The 20,717-nt window shown below is 51.0% G+C and overlaps 4 non-coding genes across 4 annotated transcripts; 1 reads left to right on the top strand and 3 right to left on the bottom strand.

Annotated features, from left to right (window-relative positions):
- Window positions 1-157: 157 nt before the first annotated feature.
- Window positions 158-230, bottom strand: TRNAF-GAA. Its single transcript has one exon. It is a non-coding gene; the product is annotated as a tRNA-Phe (tRNA).
- Window positions 231-1,448: 1,218 nt separating this feature from the next.
- TRNAS-UGA lies at window positions 1,449-1,530 on the bottom strand. The gene has a single exon. It is a non-coding gene; the product is annotated as a tRNA-Ser (tRNA).
- Window positions 1,531-8,115: 6,585 nt separating this feature from the next.
- On the bottom strand, window positions 8,116-8,188 carry TRNAK-UUU. Its single transcript has one exon. It is a non-coding gene; the product is annotated as a tRNA-Lys (tRNA).
- Window positions 8,189-10,880: 2,692 nt separating this feature from the next.
- On the top strand, window positions 10,881-10,952 carry TRNAG-UCC. The gene has a single exon. It is a non-coding gene; the product is annotated as a tRNA-Gly (tRNA).
- Window positions 10,953-20,717: the final 9,765 nt, after the last annotated feature.

The following is a 20,717-nucleotide window of genomic DNA, read 5'->3' as shown; positions in this document are numbered from 1 at the left end:
TCTCTCCTTGGTAAAGGTCAAGTGGGCCAACTAGGGGCAGAAGCCCATTTTATGTTTTCCTACTGCAGAGCCCAAGTTCAGGGACTCACCTTGGGTGCAGGCACTGCTGTGCTCCCAGAAAACAAGCCACCTCTGCACAAAGAGAGATGAAAGGACCTGCCAAAGCCCGGGATTGAACCAAGGACCTTCAGATCTTCAGTCTAACGCTCTCCCAACTGAGCTACTTTGGCAGCTACATACTAGTAGTTTGGCCTGTTGCTTCTCTGTCTGGGATGTTTTTGTCAGCAGTTGCACACACAAAGGACAGGAAAATGAACGGCTGCTCCACACCCCCACCGGAGGAACCCGGCGCCCTTAGGTGTGGGGAGTAAGAAGTGGCCGTTGGCTGACAGGGCCTGTCCCCGAGGAGCTGGAACAGCAGCTGCCACCTCCCCCTTGGCTCCAGGCTGTGGGAAATGCTCATTGCCTGGCTGCATGGGTGGCTGCTGCTCTGTGCTCTGGAGAGCGTCTGTATTGCTCTGTCCACCCCCCGTCTTCACTGAGCCAGTCTGGTAAGGTCCCAAGTGCCCCCTCCGGCCTGGCAGCTGAGAGTCTGTGCAGACATGGGCCCCCTGCCAGCCCCACAGGCAGCAGCGGCGCCAGCACCACAGGGGCACTCGATGCACTTCCTGTGGGGAAATGGCTCCTTGGCGTCCAGCTGCTAGAGTGAGAGCCAGGAGAGAGCAGTGTCTGGCTCAACGTGGGGGAGAGAAGAGACCTGGTGAGTGCGAATCTCCCTCAGCCTCCCCTGCAAGGCTGGTCAGTTGTATTGTCACTGTGATAGTCTGTGCTTCCCTTCAGGGCCGGCCCGGAACAACTCTTCCCCTTCCTTCCAAGGCCCTGCCCCCACTCCACCCCTTCCCCCAAACCCCCACCCCTGTCCCATCTCTTCCCGGCTTGCACCTTCCTGCCCCATTCCTCTCCCTCCCCCACCTCCTGCTGTCCCTGCTCCTCCCCTTCCCTGCCCAGCTCCTCCTGCACCCCACTGAACAGCTGATCACTGGCAGGTGGGAGGTGCTGAAGGGGAAGAGGAGGAGCTTGTCGGCAAGGCCTGTAGTGGGGGGGAGGAGGGGAGCTGGATGCCAGTGGGCGCTGAGCACCTATTTTTCCTCTGTTGGTTCTGCAGCCCCGTAGCTCCCATGGAGTCACTGACTCGGCTCCTTTCGCACTCTAGAGAGAGGAGCAGAACCAGGACTATGGCTGATCTATGGGGCACCAGGTGGGTGGCAGAGGCTTCAGGTGCTGAGAGTTTGCCTGACCCCTCAGGGACACAGTGTGAGGGGGTGCCCCAGGCATCTCTATGAAAGGAGCAGAACAGGATTTACTTGGGGTGGGGAGAGAATTGAGAGTGTCTCAGGGGGTTGTACAGAGATATTGCCAGGGTCAGAGACTGGCTAAAACACAGGCCTCGCTGTGAGCAGGATTCGAACCTGCGCAGGGGAACCCTATTGGATTTCAGCTCCAACGCCTTAACCACTCGGCCATCACAGTCGTGAGCACAAAACTGCCCCAATGCCAGAGAAACTGGTAAAGAATCACAATGCCCAGGCGTGAAGTCATCTGAACTACAGAATTCCCACCGCAAACCTGGCTCCCAAAGCACAGGGGGGACTTGGGGTTTGTTCTCTTTGCTTAGCCATGTGCAGTAGCTCATGCTCCAATACATCTGTTAGTCTATAAGGTGCCACAGGTCTCTTTGCTGCTTTTACAGATCCAGACTAACACGGCTACCCCTCTGATACTGCTAGTGACACTCTCCAGTGGATCCCCATCCTCCACCCGCCGTGAGGTAGGTAGGAGAGGATCATTATTATCCCTACTTGAAAGAGGGAGAAGCTAAGGCTGAGAAAGGAGAATTGACTTGTCTTAGGTCACACAGCCAGCCAGTGGCAGAGTTGGGAATAGGACCCAAGAGCCCTGATTTTCAAACTAACCATCCGATCTTGAATTTCACACATTGAATGACCTGAATAAAGTGCTCTCAGATGAGCTCCACACCAACAACAGTGCACAGTAATTATTCAGCAAGTATTTGAGGAGAACTGCAATGTTAGAGAGAATCATGAACTGCTCAGAGACCATTAATGCAGCAAAGCAGCAAAATTTGTCAAACCTATAACAGGTTCTGACTTATTTACTCGATGTTAAAAGAGAACAACAAGGACCTGAGTCTCCTCCCTGTCAATAACCCCCTGCTCAGCCAATCAGGGTAGAGACTGAGGACGGGAGGCTGAGGGTTCTCACCAGAGAGCCCAAAGGGTGGCCCAGGTCACCGGTGGGGATCACTGCCCGAGCACTATTTCAGCCCCACATTTTTGGGTGGACCTCCCACAGTGGGAGCTGCCGAGCACTCCCCCGCAACACACACACACAAACACACACACACACACACCTCTCTCTCCTGGTGTTGGGAGGGGAACAGGAGAAAGAACAAAAGAAGCAAGAGACAAAGAGAAAGGAGGGAGGAAGGGATGGATGGAGGAAAAGGTGAAACAAAAAGGACAAACCCTAATGTCCCCACTGATTCTATGGGACAAAATCCCAGGTGCGGAATAAAATTTTGCCTCCTTAAGTTCGTGTTTTCCATGCCTAGAATTCAACAGTCACCAGATGGATCAGACTGAACAGGTTTCAAACCTAGAGGAGGCTCTTACCTTCTAAACAGGGACGGCTGTTTTCTAGTAAAATCAGGAAAAGGGAAGGAGAAAAGTCGAAAGAGGTTCCTCCTGGCGCTCACGTCTGTGAACCCGAATACTCTCTCTGTCCTCAAAGAGAGACCTGGAGAAGGAGACTTGCTGAAGCAAAGCCACAGGGGTCTCTGAGGTTTCCCTGGCCCCTCGCCCATGTCCTGCCTCACTGATGTCAGCATCTCTCTGTGAGGTCACCACCTCCCCACCACCTTTGACCAATAGTATGAGGTCCTGCAAAAAGCCTTTGTGATGTCACTGCCACACCCCTCCCTTGCTGTGCTAATGTCCTGCCCCTGGCCAGGCACTTTGGAGGTTTGAGCTACTCCCTGTGGATCACCCCACTCAAGGAGCGTTCGTTCTAGGCAGCAAGCCGGCTAGACAGGAAAACATCAGACGCTGCTCCCAGTGCTACACTCAGTTTTTCAGATTTTAGTCGACTTTATGGCCAGAAGAGACCATTAGAGCATCTAATCTGACCCCCTGCATATCACAGGCCTCCTATATGACACAATAGCTACTTCTGGGGCAAACACGTTCCAGAAAGGCATCTAGTTTTCATTACATGACATCAGGAGATGGCAAATCCATCACTTTCCTTGGTAGCTTGTTCCTGTGGTGAATCATCCTCGCTGTTGAATATTTGCATCTTATTTGTAATATGAATTTGTCTCTTTTCACCTTCCAGCCATTGGGTCTTGTTATGCCTTTCTCTGCTAGATTAAACAGCCCTTTAATACCCAATCTTTTCTCTCCATTAAGGCCCTTCAACACTTCAATGAAGTCACCTTTCAATCTTCTTTTGATAAGCTAAACAGGTTGAGCTCCTTCAATAGCTCCCTAGAAGGCATTTTTCTCCAGCCCTCAGAACATTTGGTGGCTCTTTGGTCATCAGACTCCTGAATTGTAGCTTGTTCTTCTGCATAGCATAGCTCCTGGAGAAGAGTGTACATATGTACATTCGTACGATACCTTTGTTTAATTGATGAAAACATAAACTAGACACTTAGAGGATTGGAACTGATTTCAGCTGATGGACAGCTTTGCTAAGTTTTTATGCATTTGGACAGCAAAATGTTGAGTGTTTACATTCATATCAAACACCCCCGTATAGTGGAGCTCCTGAACAGAATGGAGAATGGAAATGAAAAAGTTTTCCTTTTTTAAAAGAAAAAATGTTATAAGAGGACACTGGGGTTTGAACCAAAGAGCACTTGAGCTGCAGTTAAGCACTCTACCACTGAGCTCTACCCTCATAACAAAAGGAGTATGGAATCATGATCTCCAGGACTTTGAAGGACAAACCCTGCTTCATTGAGATCCTTTGCCATTCCCACTCCACAAGTGGTTTAAAAAATGGGGTTTGATTAAACTTCTTAAACGTGGCAAACACCACAGCTTGCGCACCCACCGATATAGCTTCTCCCACTGACATCGCTGCCACCTCTTGGGAAGTGGATTAACTGCACCCCCAGGAAAACTCTCTCCTCTCAGCATAGAGCAGGGGTTCTCAAACTGTGAGTCAGGACCCCAAAGTGGGTCGTGACCCTGTTTTAATGGGGTCCCCAGGGCTGGCATTAGACTTGTTGGTGCCTGGGGCTGAAGCCAAAAGTCAGAGCCCCACCACCCAGGGCTGAATCCCTCAAGCTCTGGTTTTGCCCTCCCCCAACTGGGGCAGGGCTCAGGCTTTGTCTCCCCTGCCTCTGCTCAGTGTGGAGGGGCTTGGTCCCTCTTTCCAGGGCCATGTAGTGGGTTTTTTTTTTTTTGGCAGAAGGGGGTTGCGGTGAAAGGAAGTTTGAGAAACCCTGGCATAGAGCCTCTGAATATGTCTAGACTTGGCTCCCTGGGGCACTGTGGGTGATCAGACACTGAAAGTGCAGCCATGGAGACACCACACACCAGCCTTACCCAGCAGGCAAGAATCAAACCTCCAGAGAAAGACACCCGTTGTTTTCTAACCCATTTCCCTAAGCCCTCAGCCACCACCACTTAACAAAGGGGCTTTTCTACGCTATGGTTCTGGTCTCACTGAAGGGTCATTTCCAATTGTTTGCTCAGACCAGCATTAGGGAAAATGGTGCCCTGGGCAAAGCTTGTACTTTGGCACTTCCCCATTGCCCCTGGATAATCCCCACTCCCCCTTTACCGCTAGCTCCTGCACTCCCAACCCTTGCACCTCCTTCACCCCTAACTCCTGCCCCTCCTGTGACCCCTTTGCCCTTAACTCCCTGTGCCACCAGCCGTTGCCCCTCTCCTGCAACCCCTTCACATGGCTCCGGTGCTGGGAGCCCCGCACTTGTTCTCCCTTTCCCTGGGCTTTGGCATCACTAGCCTCTGATTAGCGAGTAGGGTTCAGTGGTCCTCAAAATGTGGGGCATGACTCCTAGGGGGACACAGAAGAACATTCATGGGGGCACCTCAGGGCCTGAGCCAGCCCCATGGAGGGCAGGGTGGTAGCAGCACTCAGCCCCACTCTGTCCCAGCTCTTCCCCAACCCCACCCTCAGCCTGGGCCCCTGACTCCCAGCTTGGACTCGACCCCCCTAACCCCTGTCTGCACCCCTCTTCCCAGCAAGCAACTGACCCACTCACAGCCTCGGTTCTTGACCGCGGCTTCTGAGGGGCCACAGCCAGGGCTAAGAGGGCACAGTGTGAAATGTTTGAGGACCACTGAGTTAGGGTGATGTTCTCAATCACTTCTACAAAGTCCAATAAAAGCTATTCCTCACCCACCCACCCACACCTCCATCAGGACGGACTAGGTATGTTCTGCTGCCCTTCACTCATGCAGGAAGGATAATAACATTTCATTCCATTCAATCCTAAAGTGATTTGTAACCCACCACCAGCCAAAACTGGTCATTTTGGGACAGTGGCCCCATCATGCTGCATAGCTAGGCAGAGTAGGTGTGTCTAAGCAAACGGTAAGTTCCTGAAGTCTTTCCCCCAGCTCCTCACTAGATGTGAGGGGGGAGCTCATTCAGCCCCTGCTTCCGCTTAATGTTTAGAAACTCCTTATTGTCCCTATCTCTGCTGGCCTTAGATTTCTCCTCCTGTCTCTCTTGTTTACAAAACAGGTGTTTTAAACCAGCTAAGCCATGGTACTGGCTGTTACTTAAAGCAGTGTGTTTGCCCATATCTGACTCTCTGCCAATCCCCACTGGGCCCTGACAAGTATTGCTCATGTTTGGCTTCTGTAAAGCAGAGGAGCAGGTGAAGTTTTGCTCCCAAGGTGTGCGTATGATTCTTTGGACAGGTCTACACTATGAAATTAGGTTGGTGTAATTAGATTACTTAGGCTGGCAATGCAGTTCTATCAACCTAATCCCGGTGTAGATAACAGCTCAGCAGTCAGAACTTTATGGAGCTATGAAACAGGAAGGACCCAGCCTCTGTAGCAGGAATGCAGGGCAGGCGAGGTCACAGCAGGCATTGTGGGATACTGGTGGAGGCCAGTTATGGTGATATAATGACCAGCAGCATTTACACTGACAATTTGTCACTTCAAGTTTGCTGCACAAAGCTCTAGGCCTCTCGTCAAGGTGGTTTTATATTGTCACCAAAACAGGGCAATTTTGTCGCCAGACGTGGTATTGCAGTGTATGCACCAGCCAAAATCTGCCGACCGAGGAAGCGTTGTGTATTTTTCACACACCTGAACAATATAATGATGCTGAAATAACTTTGTCATGCAGACTTGGCCAAAGATTTACACACACACACACACACACACACACACACAGAGAGCTTGCAAGGAAAACCTCACCTGCTCCTCTGCTTTGCAGAATCCAAGACAAGCAAAACTTCTCAGGCCCCAGTGGGGATGGCAGGGAGTCAGGTGTGGGCAGACAGTGTGCTTTAGCCACAGGCAGGCACCATGGCTTAGCTGGCTAAAGCACCTGCCTTGTAAACAGGAGATCCTGGGTTCAACTCCCCGTGGTGCCTTGTTGATTAATTTTGGGGCACCTGGTATTTGTAACTGTCAGAGGATAAAACACAGAGCTACATGGGCCTTTGGTCCAGCCCAGTGTGGCTGATTAAATTACACTCACTGGCACTGATAATAGAGTTACTGAAAGTCTGAGAGTTAAGAGCTGATAGGTCAGTGTTCCAGCCCATGACAGATGACCCCCCTCCCTCTGGGACAGGGACAGGGGCAGGTCTGGGATCTCACACCAAATGGCTCATTGTGGCTGCCAGAATCTGTGAGCAACTTGTTTAGTTTACACCGAGGGTTTGAGTCCTGCTTTGTGCACCGTGTGTGAGAATGAAAATCCTAAACCGCCCTTTGAAATAACGAATACAGCAGGACGTGTTATTGTCCCTGCCCCAAAGCAGACAGAACAATGGAGAAATGCCGTTGAGTCCAGGGTAATACTCCACTGCCATTTTACCTTGTTTGCTTGCTAAACTCCCTCCCAACCTTGAGGGCTCCCAGAACCCGATACTGAGCTTGAGCTTGAGCTGAAATGTCTACAGTGCATATTTACCACCCCAGGGCCCCAGCCTGGGAGCCTGCACTGGCACGGAACAGCTGTGGGTGTTTCATTGCAGTGTGATCATAGCCCCAGCCACTCAGCTTTGGAACCCATGTCCCCTGCCTAGCAAGTGCTATTGAATTGAGGGTGAGTCCCTCAATCGGGGTCTGCCAAGCACAGTTGTGCTGCCCTCGATTCACACAACAAGGATAACAACCCTTTATTTCTCCTGCCCCTGTAACATGGAGACTGGGAATCCAACACCAGCCACAAGTGACCATTTCGGCAAGCAACCCAACCTATTTCCAACATACTGTAAAATCCACATGCAGACTCATACACGAAACCTTGCAAGAAAATCTTCCTGAGGGGGTCTGAAGCACCTGCTGCTGGAGGGAAGGAGGGGGCTGTGGGTTGGGATTGAGGAGCAGCGTGTGGAGAAGGGGCCTGTGGGTTGGGATTGAGGGGCACTGGGAATAGGAGGGGGCTGTGGGTTGGGACAGAGGAGAAGGGTGAAGAGGAGCAGGCTCTGGTTGGGAGTGAGGAGCAGTGAGCATAGCAGGGACTGAGGGTTGGGTCTGAGGGGCACTGGGAAAAGAGGGGACATGGGTTTAGGCTGAAGAGCATCTTCATTTGAGGATCCAGCAGGACAGGGGAAGGCAGCAGGTGATTCTAATTCCTTAGGGATATTCTGTGTGTTTGTCTGTGTGTGTGTGTGCAGGGGAGGAACATGCTCTATGCCCAGAGGCCTTTATTCCTCCAGGCTGCAAGGACAGAGGGGCTGTCAGGAAGTTGCTCCTTCAAACCCACACACAAAAAGGCCCTTCTGAGGAAAGGGAAAATCCTGAAGAGAAAAAGTAACATCAAAGAGGATGTGAGAAAGACAGTTTAAGATCTTGGTGAGTAGTTTATCACCTGACCAGGGACTTGAACCCTGGACCCTCAGATTAAAAGCCTGATGCTCTGCCAACTGAGCTAGCCAGGCTCACAGAACAAAAAGAACAAGTTGGTGCAGAGGAGAAACTAGTCAAGAAAACAAGAGTGGGAAACAATAGAGGAAACCTGCTGCTCTCTCTGGCCTGGTCAACACTATGAGTTTATATTGAATTTAGCAGCATTAAATCACATTAATCCTGCACCCGTCCACACAATGAAGCCCTTTATATCGATATAAAGGGCTCTTAACACTGGAATCTCTAATCCTCCCCGACGAGGGGAGTAGCGCTGAAATCGGTATTGCTATTTCGGATTAGGGTTAGTGTGGCCACAATTCAATGGTATTGGCCTCCAGGTGCCATCCCACAGTGCACCATTGTGACCACTCTGGACAGCAATCTGAACTTGGATGCACTGGCCAGGTTGACAGGAAAAGCCCCGCGAACTTTTGAATTTCATTTCCTGTTTGCCCAGCGTGGAGCGCCGATCAGCACAGGTGACCATGCAGTCCCAGAATCAAAAAAGAGCTCCAGCATGGACCATACGGGAGATAGTGCAGCTGATCTCTGTATGGGGAGATGAATCTGTTCTATCAGAACTCCGTTCCAATAGACGAAATGCCAAAGCATTTGAAAAAATCTCCAAGGCCATGATAGACAAGACCACAGCAGGGACTCACAGTGCTGAAATTTAAGGAGCTGAGACAAGCGTACCAGAAAGCCAAAGCATGAAATGGACATTCATGGAGGGAGGGGTGACTGACGTCTGTAGCTATCCCACAGTTCCCGCACTCTCCGAAAACCATTTGAATTCTTGGCTGAGTTCCCAAAGCCTGAAGGGTCAAAAACATTGTCGCGGGTGGTTCAGGGTATATGTCATCGCCAGGGGCGGCTCTAAAAATTTGGCCGCCCCAAGCAGTCATGCCCGGGAGGCGCCCCCGAGCCGCGGGAGCAGCGGACCTCCCGCGGGCATGACTGCGGAGGATCCGCTGGTCGCGCGGTTCGGCTGGACCTCCCGCAGCTGCGGGCGGTTCGCTGTTCCGGCGGCTCCGGTTGAGCTGCAGCAGGCATGCCTGCGGGAGGTCCAGCCGAGCCGCGGGACTAGCGAACCATCCGCAGTCATGCCTGCGGGAGGTCCACTGCTCCCGGGGCTCCGGTGGACCTCCCGCAGGCATGACTGCGGCAGGTCCGCCGGCCCAGCCTGCCGCCCCCCTGGGAAAGGGTCGCCCCATGTGGGTGCTTGCCCCGCTGGGCTCTGGAGCCGGCCCTGGTCATCGTCCCCTCTTCCCCCATGAAAACAATGTCACCGTATGTCTACTGGATGCTGCTGGCAAACATGGTGCTGCAGCGCTACACAGCAGCATCTCCTTCACTTCCCTTCCCTTGCGGACGGCACATGGTACAGTAGGACTGGTATCCGTCATTGTCATCCTGTGAGTGCTTCTGGCTGGCCTCGGTGAGGTCGCCCGGGGGTTGCCTGGGCAAAAATGGGAATGACTCCCATGTCATTCTCTTCTTTAAGCGTCTGTCAGCACCATCCAGTAGACATAGTGACAGTGAAAAAAGACTGAATGGAGATTCAGTCCTGCCTGGAATATCATAGCAGCTGGAGGCTGCCTGCCCCTCCCACTTTGAGCTCTACTTGCAGAGGCGATAAAGTCAGTGTTGTTTCAAATTCATGCATTCTTTATTACTTCATCACACAAATGGGGGATAACTGCCACGGTAGCCCAGGAGGGGTGGAGGAGGAGGGAAGCAACGGGTGTGGTTGTTGCAGGGGCACCCCCTAGAATGGCATGCAGCTCATCATTACTGTGGGATGTCTGGGGATCTGACCCGGAGCGGCCGTTTGCCTCTTTGGTTCTTTAGTAGGCTTGTCTGATAGTCTAGACAGGACTGACTCTCCCTTTAGACAAAACATAAAGAAGGGAATGACCTGGGGAGTCATTCCCATTTTTGCCCATGCGCCCCCAGCTGACCTCACCAAGGCCGGCCAGGAGCACCCATGACAGCAGCAGATGGTACAGTATAACTGGCAACTGTCATTGTCAACTTGCAAAGCAGCAGACGGGACAGTATGGCTGGTAACCATCTTTGCTAACTTGCAAAAGGCAAGGGGATGCTGCTGTGTAGCGCTGCAGTACCGTTTCTGTCAGCACCATCCACTAGAGATACGGTGACAGTGCAAAAAGGCTGAACGGGCTCCATGGTTGCCGTGCTATGGCGCCTGCACGGGCAATCCAGGGAAAAGGGCGCGAAATGATTTTCTGCCGTTGCTTTCACGGAGGGAGGATTGACTGACGACATTTGCCCAGAATCACCCATGACACTGTTTTTGCCCCATCAGTCATTCGGATCTCAACCCAGAATTCCAATGGGCGGGAGAGACTGCGGGAACTATGGGATAGCTACCCACAGTGCAACGCTCTGAAAATCAAAACTAGCCTCAGTACATGGACGCACACCACCGAATTAATGTGCTTAGTGGGGCTGCGTGCACTCGACTTTATACAATCTGTTTCCAAAAACCGGTTTCTGTAAAATCGGAATAATCCCGTAGTGTAGACATACCCTGTGGTTAACAACTTTGGTGGCTAATTGAAAGGCTGATTGTTCAAACCCAAGTGAAGATGAAGGTGTTTTTTTTTAGTGATGAGAATCCAGTACATTTTAACAGGCAGAAAATCTCCTCAATGCTACTCTAGCCTCATTGGACAAGCATAAGTGGCACTTTTGTCAGAGGCATTGGTGGTATAGTGGTGAGCATAGCTGCCTTCCAAGCAGTTGACCTGGGTTCGATTCCCAGCCAATGCAGGGATGTGATGTTTTCTCGCCTGGGAATTGGTTTTATTTCAGTCACATTGTATCAGTTTACCAAGGGAATGAAAGAATCAATGTCCTGCAGGTCATTCAACACACGATGAAGGAAGAAAGGGGCAGGACTATACAATGAGCTGTTGGAGTTATCCTGGTATTACAATGTTTGGTTTATTTTTTAAAAAAATTTCCTCTATTTCCCTCTCCCTTTTAGACTCAGAGCCTTTAAGGTCAGAAGGGACCAGTGTGATCATCTAGTCCGACCTGCTGCACCTTGCAGGCCAAAAGACCCCACCCACCCACTCCTGTAATAGACCCAGGAGGGGAGGCAGCTCTGTGCACTGCCCCTATCCCAGGCAGCACATGGAGACCCTCTGCTCCCCTCCCCAATGGGTGTGCAGAGATGTTCCAGCAGCACTAAGGTGGCTCCCTGCCCACTCTGCCTCCATCCCTCTGTGCCAGTCCCAGAAGTGGCCAGCATGTCCCAGCATCCCCTGGGATGGGGGGAGTGTCTCCATTCATTGTCCCTGCCCCGAGTACCAACTCTGCAGCCCTCATTGGCCAGGAACTGCAGCCAATGGGAGCTCTGGGAGCGGCGCCTGCAGGCAGCGGCACACAGAGACCCCCTGGCATGGCCCACCTAGGAGCTGCTGCCGCAGGGTTGTGTGTACTGGTCACTTTGGGAGCTGCACTGCCCGGGGTAAGCGCCACCCCTCCTGCACCCCAACCCCCTCCCCCAGCACAGAGCCAGCATCCTGCACCCAAAGTTCCTCCCAGAGCTTTGCTTGTCTTCCTTTCACCCAGAACCATCCTTCTTCTCCTGGGCTGCAAGTAGCCATCCCTGGGAAGCCAAGAGGCAGGCACAGGATTCTACCTCCCAGTAGCCAACCGCACCTCCCCAGGCTTTGCAGAACGAATGGTGATGCTCTACTAACCCCACTTAGCCGCACTGAGGTGCTTAGCTTCTGCCCTGCCTTCCTCAGCTCGACTTTCCTCTTTTGCCCCATTCCTGCCTCACTTCCTCCTTTGGCAACTCACACAAAGGAGGCCAGCAGGAAGTGCCGGCCGCCATAGGCCAACCTCCAAGGGCAGAGGAGACCAAGCCACAAGGCTTCAAAAGGTGACTGGCCAAGGTCCTCTAGCTTTCCCCTGCTGATGCCAAGGCTTTTTCCTCAGCTCATTTCACCACCTTCTGCCATGCAGGGGTTGGGGTTACCGCAGGTGTTACCCAAAATTGGGCCAGTTAGTAAGCGTAGGGAGGACTAATGACCCACCAGAGATAGGCAGAAAGCAGCACATTTATTATACTGACAGCTTATCTCAAAATAAGCGGGGGGGGGGGGTGTCACACTCGCATACTCACGCTCCCAGGACAGGCACAGCACTGGAGATGTCAGGATTCTGCAAGGTAAGTGTCCCACAGCGCAGCTATGGACGGTGCGATGAAGGTAAGTCTCCTTGAGGCACAATGAAATACAACGCAGAGAACCACTGGCCAGGCGGTCTGGGCAACAGGCATTCACTGGAGGTACAAGCTTGTGAGTGCTCTCCTGAGCACAGGGCCCCTTCCCCTTTTAAGGGCCTGCACCTCATGGCCTGCGACTAGAGATGACTTGGCTGCATCTGGTGGGTCACACTCCACCTTGGGCAGTGTCCATGCTCTGGGTGTGTGAGTGCTGCCTAATTAGAGTCCCAGACACCTTGTCTACCTGGGAGCTCTTCTGCTCTTCAACCAGCCCATTCATCCCACGAGCATTCCAGGAGGGAGCGGGAGGGGAAAAGCCACTTCACAGGCATTCAGAGAGGGAGAGGAGACAAAAGCGGGAGCAGGGGAAGTATAACAGACCTTTTGAGCACAGAAATCACTGCTGCCCCTACAACAGCAGGGACAGGCCAGGAGGAGCTGGGAAAATTAAGCCATCATGTTTCTGCCTGGCTTTGAACCAGGGACCTTTTGTGTGTTAGGCAAACGTGATAACCACTACACTACAGAAACTCTGTTAGAGGACTTTGCCCCTCCCTTCATAAGAACGTAAGAATGGCCATACTGGGTCAGACCAAAGGTCCATCCAACTCTGCATCCTGTCTGCCAACAGTGGCCAATGCCAGGTGCCCCAGAGGGACTGAACCTAACAGGTAATGAGCAAGTAATCTCTCTCCTGCCATCTATCTCCACCCTCTGACAAACAGAGGCTAGGGGCACCATTCCTTACCCAGCCTGGCTAATAGCCATTCATGGACTTAACCTCCATTAATTTATCTGCAAAAAGAAAGAGGAGTACTTGTGGCACCTTAGAAACTAACAAATTTATTTGAGCATAAGCTTTTGTGGGCTAAAACCCACTTCATCGGATGCATGCAGTGGAAAATGCAGCAGGAAGATATATATATATATATATACATAAGTATCAGAGGGGTAGCCGTGTTAGTCTGGATCTGTAATGTACGCCATCATTACCATTACACCAGTGTAATGTATGCCATCGTGTGCCGGCGATGCCCCTCTGCTGTGTGCATCGGCCGGGCTGGACAATCTCTAAGGAGGGGGATGAATGGACACAAATCAGATGTTGGGAATGGCGGTGTGCGGGGGCCTCTGGGAGAGCACTTCGGCCTCCCTGGCTGCGCGGTGGCGGGTCTTGGGGTGGCCATCCTGTGGCAGGGGGGCTTCGGGACCGGACTTTGGGGGGGGGGGGGCTGCTGGGCTTCGGTTCATCTGCGGGTTTGGCACCATCACCTGAGGATTAAACAAAGACTGTGAAGGGCTTGCCAACTACAGAACCAGTTTCTCCTCCCTTGGTTTTCACACCTCAACTGCTAGAACAGGTCCTCATCCCCCCTGATTGAACTAACCTCGTTATCTCTAGCTTGCTTCTTGCTTGCATATATATACCTGCCCCTAGAAATTTCCACTACTTGCATCCGACGAAGTGGGTATTCACCCATGAAAGCTCATACTGGAAAACGTCTGTTAGTCTATAAGGTGCCACAGGATTCTTTGTTGCTTATATATACACAGAGAACATGAAAAAATGGGTGTTGCCATACACACTATAACGAGAGTGAACAGTTAAGGTGAGCTATTATCATCAGGAGGAAAAAGCTTTTGTAGTGATAATTGGGATGGCCCATTTCCAACAGTTGACAGGAAGGTGTGAGTAATGGTAGGGGGACAAATAAACATGGGGAAATAGTTTGACTTTGTTTAATGACCCATCCACTCCCAGTCTTTATTCAAGCCTAATTTAATGGTGTCCAGTTTGCAAATTAATTCCACTTCAGCAGTCTCTTGTGGGAGTCTGTTTTTGAAGGTTATTTGTTGTAATATTACAACTTTTAGGACTGTAAATGAGTGACCAGAGAAACTGAAGTGTTCTCCAACTGGTTTTTGAATATTATAATTCTTGACATGTGATTTGTGTCCATTTATTGTTTTACGTAGAGACTGTCTGGTTTGGCCAATGTACATGGCAGAGGGGCATTGCTGGCACATAATAGCATATATCACATTGGTAGATGTGCAGGTGAATGAGCCTCTGATAGTGTGGCTGATGTGATTAGGTCCTATGATAGTGTCCCCTGAATAGATATGTGGACAGAGTTGGCAATGGGCTTTGTTGCAAGGATGGGTTCCTGGGTTAGTGTTTTTGTTGTGTGGTTGCTGGTAAGTATTTGCTTCAGGTTGTGGGGCTGTCTGTAAGCAAGGACTGGCCTGTCTCCCAAGGTCTGTGAGAGTGAGGGATCATCCTTCAGGATAGGTTGTAGATCCTTGACGATGTGCTGGAGAGGTTTTAGTTGGGGGCTGAAGGTGACGGCTAGTGGGTTCTGTTACTTTCTTTGTTGGGCCTGTCCTGTAGTAGGTGGCTTCTGGGTACTCTTCTGGCTCTGTCAATCTGTTTCTTCACTTCAGCACGTGGGTATTGTAGTTGTAAGAACACTTGATAGAGATCTTGTAGGTGTTTGTCTCTGTGTGAGGGGTTGGAGCAAATGCGGTTGTATTTTAGAGCTTGGCTGTAGACAATGGATTGTGTGGTGTGCTCTGGTGAAAGCTGGACGCCTGTAGGTAAGTATAACGGTCAGTAGGTTTCCGGTATAGGGTGGTGTTTATGTGACCATCGCTTATTAGCACCGTAGTGTCCAGGAAGTGGATCTCTGGTGTGGACTGGTGCAGGCTGAGGTTGATGGTGGGATGGAAATTGTTGAACTCATGGTGGAATTCCTCAAGGGTTTTCTTTTCCATGGGTCCAGATGATGAAGATGTCATCAGTGTAGCGCAAGTAGAGTAGGGGCGTTAGGGGACCGGAGCTGAGGAAGCGTTGTTCTAAGTCAGCCATAAAAATGTTGGCATAGTGTGGAGCTATGCGTGTACCCATAGCAGTGCAGCTGACTTGAAGGTATACATTGTCCCCAAATCTGAAATAGTTATGGGCCAGACAATCCTGCTGTCAGGGTGCCATTGCCTGAGATGATGGGGCATCCAGGATTTCCAGGTTTATGGATCTTGGGTAGCAGATAGAATAACCCTGCTGCTTTTTTGGCCTGCTGCTTCTATGTCTGGGAGGTTTTTGTCAGCCCTGGCACACAAAAAGGGTATCATTGCGAGTGCCCACGAAGGCGAGATGAATTTTTGCCTGCCTTGCTCAGCTTGACTTGCTTCCTCACCCCATTCCTGCCTTAGATCCTGGGTTACCTGGTGGCTGAAGATGGTCCATTGTCTCAAGCGGTGCCAGAGCCTGACACAGTGGCCCCAGCAGCCTTTGCTCTGCACATGCCGGCCGTGCACATTTGCAAATACGTTAAAGCTCCTGTCAGTAAGTTCTGGGGACAGGTGCTCACCTTCAGAGGAAGCTCCCTAAAATTGGCCTGTCTCACCCAGTGGTACATTGACCTCTGTTCAGACTGAGCCTAAGGAGGCCCCCGGACCTCTGCTGAGGATGACCCTGTGCAGGTCAGCCCTGCACTTGCTCACCAAGTTGTCATGCAGCAGTTTGCTGCAGCTCCCAGAGGCCTTTCTTAATCCAGACTGAGAGGCCAGTGGGCATGTGAGGAAGTTTCCTCTTCAGTCCCAGGCAGTACATGGCCCTTCCTAGTGAAAAGAAGGTAATGTCAAACAACATCCTGGAGAGATGCCTTCTTTAATTTTGATGGGAATGGTTCTCTTTTCACCTGATCAGGGACTCAAACCTTGGACCCTCAGACTAAAAGTCTGATGCTTTACCAACTGAGCTAGCCAGGCTCACGCTTACAAGAAGCAAATTTCATGCATCAGAGAAACTAGTCATGAAAACGGGGGCCGGAAACAATACAGAAAACCTGCTACTCTCGCTCTCTTAGCAGTCCTAGCCCCAGCCTGCTCCTCCATCCGGCGCCCTGAGGCCTTATTCTTTTTTTAGTTAAATATCAAATCCAGGAGAAAACACAGTTATACAAAGCAAAACGAAATCACAAACAGAAATATCATTGGAAATACAAAAATTAAAAAGGAAAATGCAATTCCCATCACTTTATCGTGTCGGGGCCATTCCTGTATCAAGAGCACCCGCTAAGGTCCCTGTGTGCTTACGAGAAACCTGGACGAACTCATACCACAGCCTGAACATGAAACTCAACGCAGTAAAACCCTTTCCCTGCTGTGACCTTGCACTCCATAAGATTTTATGAAAATATGCTAATGAGTGTGAATATAATAGGAGTACTTCTGCCATCCGAAGAAGTGAGCTGTAGCCCACGAAAGCTTATGCTGAAATAAATTTGTTAGTCTCTAAGGTGCCACAAGTACTCCTGTTCTTTTTGCGGAAACAGACTAACATGGCTGCTACTCTGAAACCTGTGAATATAATGTAACTGGAACATGCTTCCTGCAAAAGGTCTCTTGTACAGTATCATTACAAAGCTTATTATCTATTGTGTGTGTTCATCCTATTTGTATGAACCGATCATTCTTGTATCTGAAACTAGAAATATGAATTATAACTCTGAGGTCCTGTTGTAATGATGCAAAGTGTGGGCCATTAATAGTGGTTTGGATTCTTGATGGCTCCCATTAACCAGGACAATTGACTGGAGATGGCTCTGTCCTGCACCATCTGTGAGTCAGGCCAGGAAGAATGAAGGCTTGGGGGTCTCACAGGACATGTGACCATGTCACCTGGTACAGGAATCCATCTTAAACCTGGGGCTTTTCCCCAGGAGAGAGACAAAAGATTCCTGCCTTGTACCAAAGCTATATAAGGGGGTGGAACAGAAGAAAGGTGGCTGCAGTCATGAGAAATTCCCTAGCTACCACCTGAGCTGGAACAAGGACTGTACCAGGCGAAAAGATTGGGCCCAGACAAGAAATAAGTCTAGTCTGCAAAAGAAGTTTATTGGAAGATCTCTGAGGGTGAGATTTGATCTGTATTGAGTTTTGTACTGTAATAGGCTTAGACTTGCATGTTTTTGGTTTATTTTGCTCTATGGAGACTACAAACTGCACAGAGAAGGAAAAGTTAATGCCTTGGAAAAGTCTCTGTGTGTTAGATGGGTGGGAGGGTGTCTAAAAACCACTTTCCTTTCTCTGAATTCCTTTAGAAAATCCAAAGCAAGAAACAGAACCATTGTCTTCTCTGAGGCTTGAGACCTTCAAATTATGAGACTGACATGCTGCCAACTGTGCTAAGAAGGCCCAGTGAAATGTTTAGGCTCAGTACATATAGGATCCTCCTACAGCAGTGACTGGGGCAGGGAAGGAGCCAGGGATGTGCTGGAAAAAGCAGGGAGATCTGGTGCCCACAGACCTGTCCTGGCGGCTTTCACAGGAGCAAAGAAATCAATTCTCCCTGCCAGTGAATAATGTACTGGAGCTAATGGCAGCACAGGGGGGATGTTTCCAAGCTGTGCACCTACCGCCACATGTTAAAACTCAATCTCTTTTCCCTATGCATTGGACAAATCACATTGGGGAAACTACAGAGGTAACAAACACCAATGCTTCAGACAAGGCTTGAACTCATAACCCCAGCAGTATCCCTTTTTATACCAATCAGTTGAACCACTGCAGGTGCTTCTCTAAGAAAGTGGGGAAGCAGGCAGTTATCAGTCTCTGGGGTTCACACCTTTGCCTGGTAATTGAAAGGCTGATGCATCAAACCTAACTCAAGATGCGGCTTTTCAGTTATGAGACTCCAGGACATTTTAACAGGAAGAAAATCTCCTCTATTCTGGTTTAGTCCCATTTGACTCCTGCCCCATCTTCTCCCCTTCGCCTCCCCGCCCCGCCTCACCCTGTCTCTTTCCTTCCCCACGGGGGCCGTGCAGAGAGGAGCCCCAGTCAGTCTCTGTCACAGAGTCTGTATCCCATCAAGGGAGGGAGGGGTCGCTCCAAAACACTGATAATGGGGAGGGGAGGGGAGGGGAGGAGTGACTGTGATTAGGGGGAGAAAGGATGGAGAACTAACAGTGGGGCCCAGAGAGATTCCCCCAGATTGGGGAGATCCCCTGTTAACCCCCATCAGCCAGCTGTGGGAAGAACAACTTGGGATTGCTTGGGGAAGCCACCTTTAAAAACACAAGTGTAACATGCTAGTTACATTTTAATAAGACCAAAGCCTCCTCAAACCCACGGTCACAATCACTGCAATGATTTTGCCTTGATATTTTACCGGCCGCAGACACAAAGCGAGTCAAATTACAGTTTCCGTCCGGAGTCAGTGCACACACAAGAATCTGGAGGCTTTTAATTCCTTAGGTTCTGCTGCCATTTCATTTCTGTCCTGTTCCAAGATTTATTGTTGTGCAAAGTAACGTTAGGCCCTTGGGAGTGTCTCCCCTGGTCTCGCCTGCTGCCCCTGGGCAATTTAAAAGAGCCCAAGGACCCCTGCCACCACCACCCCCAGCACAAGGGGGCTAAGGCGGTGTCCTGCCCACCCTCGCTCCATGTGGCATGCCACTCCCGGGAGCGGCTGGCACGTCCCTGCGGCCCCTGGGGTGGGGGGGTCTCCACGTGCTGCCCCCGCCCCGAGAGCCAACTCTGAGAACTGTGGCAATGGAAGCTGCAGGGGTGGAGTCTGCGGGCAGCCGTGCTCAGAGACACCCCCTGCCCTCCCACTTAGGGGCTGCTGCCAGAGGGGGGTGCGGGTTGCTTTTGGGAGATGCCCGAGGTAAATGCTGCACCCCTCACCCTCTCCTGCACCCCCAACCCAGACCCCCACACCTGCACCCAAACTCTCTCCAAGACCCTGCTCCCCACACACGCTCCTGCAGCACAACCCCCTGACTGAGCCCAGACCTTGCACCCAAACTCTCTCCCAGAGCCCAGCCCCTCTCCCTCCCTCACCCAAACTCCCCCCCAGAGCCTTACACAGCTGTGGGGTGGGGCAGGACTTGGTCCCATTCTGGGAATGACCAAAAATTATACAAACCTGCCGCCCCTGTCCAGCCCAACCTTCTGCTGACGCACCTCAGCCAACACCCCTGCAGGGTTTGAAGCTTCCATTGCTTAAATTCCAGGACACTGAGGGATTTCCCCATGTTTATTTGTTTATTTGTTCCCCTACTGTTACTCACACCTTCCTGTCAACTCTTGGAAATGGGCCATCCTGATTATCACTACACAAGGTTTTTTTCTCCAGCTCATAATAGCTCCCCTTTGCCCACAGGGAACCTTCACCCCACTCCCAGCCAGGTTCTTGTCCATGGGATCAGTGTAGGGGGGCTGGGTCCCACTGGGTCTTTTCTCTCTCTGTGACAGGCCAGGGTGCAATAACTGGGGCATCTGAGCACCCAGGACCTTCTGTGGGGCTGCCATTCCCCTTCCCCTTCTGTGGTCTCGTCTGTCATTGACTCCAGACTTTTTTCTATCCATCGTCAGCACCATCCAAGCAAGCTGCACTCGCCTCAAAAAGACAAAGAGTCCTGTGGCACCTTACAGACTAACAGACATATTGGAGCATGAGCTTTCGTGGGTGAATCCCCACTTCGTCAGATGAATGTCGTGGAAATTTCCAGGGGTAGGTATCAATATGCAGGCAAGAATCAGTCTAGAGATAAGGAGGTTAGTTCAATCAGGGAGGATGAGGCCCTCTTCTAGCAGTTGAGGTGTGAGCATCAAGGGAGGAGAAACTGCTTTTGTAGTTGGCTAGCCAGGCACAGAATTCCCACTCCATTCATCTGACCAAGTGGGGATTCACCCACGAAAGCTTATGCTCCTGTACGTCTATTAGTCTATAAGGTGCCACAGGACTCTGTCGCTTTTTACAGATCCAGGGCTTGGCTACACTTACAAGTTGCAGCGCTGGTGGAGGCTTTCCAGCGCTGCAACAACACCCCGTCCACACTTGCAGGGCACAACCAGCGCTGCAACTCCCTGGTTGCAGCGCTGGCTGAAAACCCATCCCGGCAGGGGTATAAGTAGTGCAGCGCTGGTGATCCAGCGCTGCTCAGCAGGTGTGGACACTCACCAGCGCTTTAATTGTCCTCCAGGGAATAAGGAGTTATCCCAGAATTCCTGTTCAGCCACTCTGCACATCAGTTTGCACTCTACTGCTCTTGCCTCAGGTGACCCGCCCTTTAAATGCCCCGGGAATTTTAAAAATCTCCTTCCTGTTTGCTGCAGCCAGGTGTGTCATCCCAGACTTCCATGACGATGTGATCCCACCACTCAGTGCTTGTTTCCCGAGCCCAAAAGCGGCGTTCAACGGTGCTGAGCATTTCCGTGAATGCCACAAGCACTTTAGTGTCACACACGGCAGGAGAATGGATATCGATATCATCATCAGACTCCTC

The sequence above is a fragment of the Mauremys mutica genome, unplaced genomic scaffold (genome assembly GCF_020497125.1).
Source record: "Mauremys mutica isolate MM-2020 ecotype Southern unplaced genomic scaffold, ASM2049712v1 Super-Scaffold_100201, whole genome shotgun sequence".
Taxonomy (NCBI): Eukaryota; Metazoa; Chordata; order Testudines; family Geoemydidae; genus Mauremys; species Mauremys mutica.
Note: the sequence above shows the minus strand (reverse complement) of the source record. Positions and strands in the feature narration are given on the sequence as shown.